This window comes from Marmota monax, unplaced genomic scaffold (genome assembly GCF_021218885.2).
Source record: "Marmota monax isolate L192 unplaced genomic scaffold, Marmota_monax_Labrador192_F-V1.1 WCK01_AAM20220418_F8-fsc00117, whole genome shotgun sequence".
In the NCBI taxonomy this organism is placed as follows: Eukaryota; Metazoa; Chordata; class Mammalia; order Rodentia; family Sciuridae; genus Marmota; species Marmota monax.
The window spans coordinates 4,096,923-4,104,846 of record NW_026693023.1 but is presented as its reverse complement, the minus strand read 5'-3'; the positions used below and the strand labels follow the sequence as shown (position 1 = coordinate 4,104,846).

The 7,924-nt window shown below is 38.6% G+C and overlaps 1 non-coding gene across 1 annotated transcript; it reads left to right on the top strand.

Moving 5' to 3' along the window:
• Positions 1–359: 359 nt before the first annotated feature.
• On the top strand, positions 360–466 carry LOC124098483 (U6 spliceosomal RNA). Its single transcript, XR_006853573.1, has one exon. It is a non-coding gene; the product is annotated as a U6 spliceosomal RNA (small nuclear RNA).
• The last annotated feature ends 7,458 nt before the right edge of the window (positions 467–7,924 follow it).

The following is a 7,924-nucleotide window of genomic DNA, read 5'->3' as shown; positions in this document are numbered from 1 at the left end:
AACTACTCCTAAATAGTGTATTTCTGAGCAGTAGTACAATATGTAAGTGTAGCTTTGGGGAAACTCAAGCCACGAAATGATAGAATTCAACCGATCATTGTATCTTCATCAGCCCTGAAATACAATCTACAACTGTTCCTTTTGTTTCACATATTGGTAAGAAGAGATTGAGATAGAAAGGTAAAGAAAATATTGCTAGCTATTTGTCATGTTATATTTTGTTTTGTCTTGCCCTCATGATTCACATGTATCCCCTCTGCTAGATGCAATACAAATGTGCACATTGCATGACATGTAATCAACATAGATCCTGGGATTGTTTCCCTTCACTACTATTGCATAGAAATATTGCAAGTATGGTGCTCGCTTCGGCAGCACATATACTAAAATTGGAACAATACAGAGAAGATTAGCATGGCCCCTGTGCAAGGATGACACGCAAATTCATGAAGCGTTCCATATTTTTTTAGGCAGAACTAACATCATCAAAATGGCGATATTACCAAAAGTTCTCTATAGGTTTAATGCAATGCCAATCAAAATCCCAACGGCATTTCTTGTAGAAATAGAGAAAGCAATCATGAAATTCATATGGAAAAATAAAAGACCCAGAATAGCAAAAACAACTCTAAGCAGGAAGTGTGAATCAGGCGGTATAGCGATAACAGACCTCAAACTATACTGCAGAGCAATAGTAACAAAAACAGCATGGTACTAGTACCAAAACAGGCGGGTGGACCAATGGTACAGAATAGAGGACACAGAAACCAATCCACAATATTACAACTATCTTATATTTGATAAAGGGGCTAAAAGCGTGCAATGGAGGAAGGATAGCATCTTCAACAAATGGTGCTGGGAAAACTGGAAATCCATATGCAACAAAATGAAACTGAATCCCTTTCTCTCACCATGCACAAAAATTAACTCAAAATGGATCAAGGAGCTTGATATCAAATCAGAGACACAGCGTCTGATAGAAGAAAAAGTTGGCTACGATCTACATACTGTGGGGTCAGGCTCCAAATTCCTCAATAGGACACCCATAGCACAAAAGTTAATAACTAGAATCAACAAATGGGACTTACTCAAACTAAAAAGTTTTTTTCTCAGCAAAAGAAACAATAAGAGAGGTAAATAGGGAGCCTACATCCTGGGAACAAATCTTTACTCCTCACACTTCAGATAGAGCCCTAATATCCAGAGTATACAAAGAACTCAAAAAATTAGACAATAAGAAAACAAATAACCAAATCAACAAATGGGCCAAGGACCTGAACAGACACTTCTTAGAGGAGGACATACAATCAATCAACAAGTACATGAAAAAATGCTCACCATCTCTAGCAGTCAGAGAAATGCAAATCAAAACCACCCTAAGATACCATCTCACTCCAGTAAGATTGGCAGCCATTATGAAGTCAAACAACAACAAGTGCTGGTGAGGATGTGGGGAAAAGGGTACACTTGTACATTGCTGGTGGGACTGCAAATTGGTACAGCCAATTTGGAGAGCAGCATGGAGATTTCTTGGAAAGCTGGGAATGGAACCACCATTTGACCCAGCTATTCCCCTTCTCGGTCTATTCCATAAAGACCTAAAAAGAGCATGCTACAGGGACACCGCTACATCAATGTTCATAGCAGCACAATTCACAATAGCAAGACTGTGGAACCAACCTAGATGCCCTTCAATAGACGAATGGATAAAAAAAATGTGGCATTTATACACAATGGAGTATTACTCTGCATTAAAAAAAATGACAAAATCATAGAATTTGCAGGGAAATGGATGGCATTAGAGCAGATTATGCTAAGTGAAGCTAGCCAATCCCTAAAAAACAAATGCCAAATGTCTTCTTTGATATAAGGAGAGTAACTAAGAACAGAGTAGGGTTGAAGAGCATGAAAAGAAGATTAACATTAAACAGGGGTGAGAGGTGGGAGGGAAAAGGAAAGAGAAGGGAAATTGCATGGAAATGGAAGGAGACCCTCATTGTTATACAAAATTACATACAAGAGGAAGTGAGGGGAAAGGGAAAAAAAACAAGGGGGAGAAATGAATTACATTAGATGGGGTAGAGAGAGAAGATGGGAGGGGAGGGGAGGGGGGATAGTAGAGGATAGGAAAGGCAGCAGAAAACAACAGACACTAGTATGGCAATATGTAAATCAGTGGATGTGTAACCAATGTGATGCTGCAATATGTATACGGGGTAAAAATGGGAGTTCATAACCCACTTGAATCAAAGTGTGAAATATGGTATGTCAAGAACTATGTAATGTTTTGAACAACCAACAATAAAAATAAAAAAAAGAAATAAATGGCATAAAGAGCGCCCCCCCCCAAAAAAAAAACAAATTGCATTATCTACTTGAACACACTCTCTTGTCTATCCAGAAAAATCTAGACAGCGTTGCTGGGAGGAAAAGTTTTCTTCTAATAACTTAGGTTCCAGTGTGGGGTTCTGAAAATTGATTAATAGATTAATAAGAAAGAGAATTAGTATACATGCATGTGAGAGCACTGTGCATGGTATTTTTCTGTATGACCAAGAATAGGGTGTGTGTGTTAAGGCTTCAGAGGGAAAGTATGGAAGGGTCAGGTAAGGCTTATTTATATATTTAGATTCCCCCAGAAGTTCCCACATTCAGTTTCCTCACAGGATGCTCCCTTGGAAGGGGCTAGAGCAGCTGAATTTTCAGAGAGGCCTGAAATACACATCAAAGGGAAGCTTACATAAGGCTTTTTTCCCTGCAGCTGCTGTTTGTTCAGATGGACTAAGTAGTTGTTCTGCCATTCCCAAGTGTTGTTAGGCCCTTCACTGTCCCATCTGAAAATGGACATGAAGTTTCATAGACAAGGAGATGGCTCCATTGCTGTGGAGAGAGGAGTCGGGTTAAAGATTGGGAGTTAAGTGATCTATGAAAGACAAGAACAGATTAGAACAAGGTTGAATAAGCAGAAAAGAATGAAGGGAACACATAGTTCCATGTTCCACAGAGATAGTCTCCCACTCCTGAAACAGATCAGTGCAATTAAATGATTGTGCCTCATTTATTTGATGTAGAATGTTGACTTGTGCTTTTATACACTGTAGATTGGACATTACTTCTCCCGTTTTATTTACATAGAAGCACCATTGTATGCTAATGATTGAACAAGCTCTTCCCTGTTGCATGATCAGTGTTTGTAGGTCACAATTTTGGTACAGAGGTTACTCCAGTAACTTTAGATTGATAGACTTCTAAGGTCTGCATAGTGACATGAACATTTGTTCTATTACTTTGGAAATGTTTAGAATTGCATTTGGAAGATCATAGTTGCCAAACTTGGAAAAAGTGTTCAAAAAAAAAAAGAAACATTGCAAGTATGTCATTTTGCATTTGATATTTTGCATAGCACAGAATATGAAGAAAAATGTTGGCAATACCAATCTTTGTCTCCCTCTTACTCCCTTTTCTCCTCTCACCTCTTCTTCCTCTTTCTACTTTCTCTTCTTCAAATGCACTTAATTTTATTCACAAAGAACTGATTATATATTGTTACTATCACCAGATAGCTTACCTAGACGAGTAAGTCAGACTTTTTGAACTCCAGAGTTCTTTTCAATAAAAATACATAATTCACTGTTACTAAATTATTTTAAAATTTTACTCTATTACATAGTCTGAATAAATGTTATTTCTTCTTTTTTTCCCCCTGAGACAATGCAGGATGCTCAAAAGTGAAGTAATTAGATAATGAGAGCTGTAACCTGATAAGTGCATTAATCCATTTGATGGATAATAATCTGAATGGATTAATTTTGACTGTAGGCAAGGCACAACTGGAGGAAGTAGTTCACTGGGGGTGTGCCTTTGGGGATTATACTGTCCCTGGATCCTTGCACTCAAGCTGTCTTCTAGTTCCTGGTTGCCATGTCCTAAGATGCTTTCCTCTGCTACATCCTTCTGTCATGATGTTCTGCCTCACCTTGGGCCCAGGGCAATGAGTTAGCCAAACAGGGACTCAACTTCTAAAACCATGAGTCCAAATTAGTTTTTCCTGCTCTGAGTTGTTTTTGTAGAATATTTTGGTCACAGAAATGAAAAAAGCTGACTAACACAGGAGGTTTCAGATGGAAATGAGGACTCGGTTGGGATTTAGACTAGAGGCCATGCATGTTACATTCCTGCAAAGAACTTGTCTCCATTTTGTCCATGTGCTGAGATTTTCTATGAAGTTGAATTTAATGGTGATGGACTAGTTAATCTGGTAGATGAAATTTCAAGGTAGCACAATATTTAGGTCATGACACGGGTATTGCTGGCCACTTTTAGCCAGATTTTAGCTATGATTACTATGATAACTAGAAGTTGAAATCAAAGAGGAAAGATTTTTAAACATTGTAATTTGGTCAGAAAAGTACATGGAAAATTAGAATCAAGAAAGGTGCTATTGCTGATTGGCACCATTAAAGAGAAACCAAGTACTCTGTACAGAGAGACTGTAGGAAAGATACCTTCAGGAAACATTGGAATCAGTCAGACCCAACCAATGAGAGGCTTAAGGGAGTAAAAAGAAAACATGTTTGAAAAGCACTTCTTTTAGAATAGAGCCTTGGACCACCTAGAAAGTTGTTTTTATAGGATTTGGTTCACAGTGCTCAGCTGCACAGGTGCTCAGAATCCAGTGTGGCCATGGAACTTGGGGCCCTGGCTACTGCTCAAGATGGCAGCAGACTTTGTGCCATCCATGTGGGGCTAGTTCTGCAGGAATGCAGGATGCCGGAGTTAGGCAACAATGGAGACTTCCACTGAGATTTCCAAGGAAGGTCTATGAGGCCAGCAAAGTATAGCATGGTTAGATTCCCTGCAAGCTGTGTCTGAAAGGGTGACAGCATGAAGCTATGAGAGCAAAGTTGAAGTTGGGAGGGAGACTCCAGGAAGATGCTAGGAACGTGGACCATCTGTTGAGGAAAACTACAGGTTTCAAACAAAGCCAGCCAAAGAGAAAGGCCATATTGGCTATAAACAGCAAGGACATTGGGATGACATTGCTCAGGCCATTTGGGGTCCACATCTCACCACTACATGCCTTGGATGCTGTACAGGAAGTGACAGGACTAATATTTGCCCATCTGGATTGTTGTCTTGTTTAGGATGCATCCCTTCTTCCTAGGCTCTTATTCCTCCTTTTTGGAATGGAAACGCTTACTGTATAACATTGTATATTAGATGTATATATCTTTTTTTAAGGAGAGAGAGAGAGAGAGAGAGAGAGAGAGAGAGAGAGAGAGAGAGAATCTTTTTTATAGATGGACACAACATAATGCCTTTATTTTTATGTGGTGCTGAGAATTGAACCCGGGTCCCATCCGTGCTAGACGAGTGCTCTACCACTGAGCCACAATCCCAGCCAAAGATGTATATATCTTGATTTTCATTTTTACAGGAGTTTATAGCTAACGGTTTGTGTTGTCTCAAAGGAGACTGTGGACTTGGACTTTTGAGAAAATCTGGAACTGTTAAGATTGTGGGGACTCTTGTACTGAATGCAGTTTGCATGGTGAGATGAACATGAGGTTTTCGCCCATGTTTTTATAAGATTTGGTTTCGCCCAGGGGTGGAAAGTTATGATTGGATCTGAAATATCTTCAAAATCTGATGTGTTGGAAGCATGATCGTCAATGCAACAAGGTTCAGAGCTGGGAATTTTAGGCAATGGGGGCTCTCTCTGACCTGATCATTGGATTAATCCATTTGATAACTGAATGGACTACTAAGAGGTATGACCTAGGTGGAGGAGATGGGTCACTGTGGATACACCCTGGAAGGGTTTATATTCTCCCCAGCCTCTGTCTTAGTGTCTCTGTCTCTACTTGCCAGCTGCCACACTCTCCCATCTTGATGTTCTGCCATACCTCAGGCCTAATGCAATGTAACCAGATGACCATGAACTAAGACCTCTGAAATTGTGAGCCAAATCAGATGACCATTAACTAAGATCTCTGAAATTATGAGCACCAAAGTAAACTTTTCTCTTTTATATTGTTCTTGTCAAGCAAGTATTTAGTTCACAGTAACAAAAAAAGCTAAAAGTCCTGAGTCCCACTGACAGAAGGTTTGTAAATGTGGACCAACAGACATTATAAAAAAGCAATTTGTGTTTTCCCCTTAGATTCCTAATTAACAAAAGAGCAAAAGAGAGGCAACTCAGGAAAATCTGCAGTAAATGTGTTTACTATCTGAAAGATGCCTTTCTAACCCCATGGAAATAGAAAAATGTGCCAAAATGTTTTCAGAACTCTTTATCAATTTAACTCTTTAGAAAATTTAATTAGTAATTGCTTTTAAATAAAGTGACTCCTTTTCTGTGATAATGTAAGTACATGGCTTTAAAGGCTCTTTTTCTCTCCTTTTTTTATAAAGAAATTTCAAATATAGTCTTTATTATATGGTGGCTCGCTATTCCAATGCCAAATATTCAACTATTAAACCTGGGAAATTGCCTAATAGGCACATTAGAAGAAGATGTGCTGTCACTGTTATGAATTCAAATAGTTTCTAAGATCATTGAAGAACTGACAATGTTTGCTACCCTTCTCCTCTGCCTTATCCCTCTTTCTCCAGGGAAAATCTCTACCCATAATTTATAGAATGTTTGAGAATCTTCAAGGAGGAAAATAGCTAAATAAATTTGCAATATTATTTCAGAGAAGAAGGGCTGGTTAAACCAGCATTGAAGCATTCCATATTTATTTCATAACAAATTTGCAAGTCAAACACAGTCGCCTTTGTTTTTTCCCCCTGCCTATTCTGATGCTGAAAATCCACTTGGGATTCAGAACTCCATCTGGTTCTTCTAGTTTCCTTCATTGTCATAGGTAATGAAGAGTTTGTAATAATTTTTCAGGAAGAGCACTTTGTTCACTGATTTGTGAAATAGAATGGAATCCAGAGATCAGTTTATGCCAAACTACTGAAGTCTTAAGAGGTTAAAACCTGCTTATGTCAGGAAAAAGAACACTGATAGAGAAGCTAGTTCTGAGTGAGATAGAATCTTGTTACTAACCTTTTTAATCTTTGAAAACAGAAGAGAGAACTTGTTCCTTAGAATCAATTCACACTAATAAAAAATAATATTCATTATTATAACTATGATTCTGAAATATGTCCATGTTTCACATAATCTGTCAAAGGAGATGATGGCACTCTCTTTAGTTTTTGCCTTCCAGAATGAAAGACAGGTTTTATTATAAGGAATAAAAAGAAGAGATCTCATCTTTAAACATGATTAAAAATTAGAGCTGAACTCAATACTTTCACAGGAGTTGGTCAAGCCCTCATAACTTCCTTTTCAAGCAATGTTTTTGCAGGTTGACTACATCCTAGGGTTTGCAGCAGAGGTCTGAGCAGACAAGCTTTTGAATTGAGAATGAGCACTCGCTGGCATTAGAGGTGAGGCTGCTCACAGGGGTTCAGTGACCCTGGCAACTAATTTCCCAGCAGCAGACCCTTCAAAAAGAAGTCAGTGACTAAACTGACAGAGTGACAATGGGTGGTTTGATTAAAGTGAAAGGGTAGGGGAAGAAACTCTATCTTTGGAAACAGAGAGCATTCCCCTAATGTTAATTGATAGTGCCTCAGCTCTTAAGCAGAGAACTTTATTCTCTATGTGGAATACTGAGATTTAAAGAAAGTATCATCTTCCTCTCCCATCCCTAGAGGGGGATTACTGAGCAAAGAAAAGGTTTTGAGGTTTTTCTCAATGGCTTTCTTGGAAATTATAAAGTAGGACACCAAGACACAAAGAAAAATGTAACTATGATTCCTTTCACATACCTCCTCTTCCAAAGTTACCTGTAACTGTAGCTAAGTGATTCTCAACACTAAACTATACATTAGAACTATCTGAGAAGTGCTATAAAATCCCAGAGCA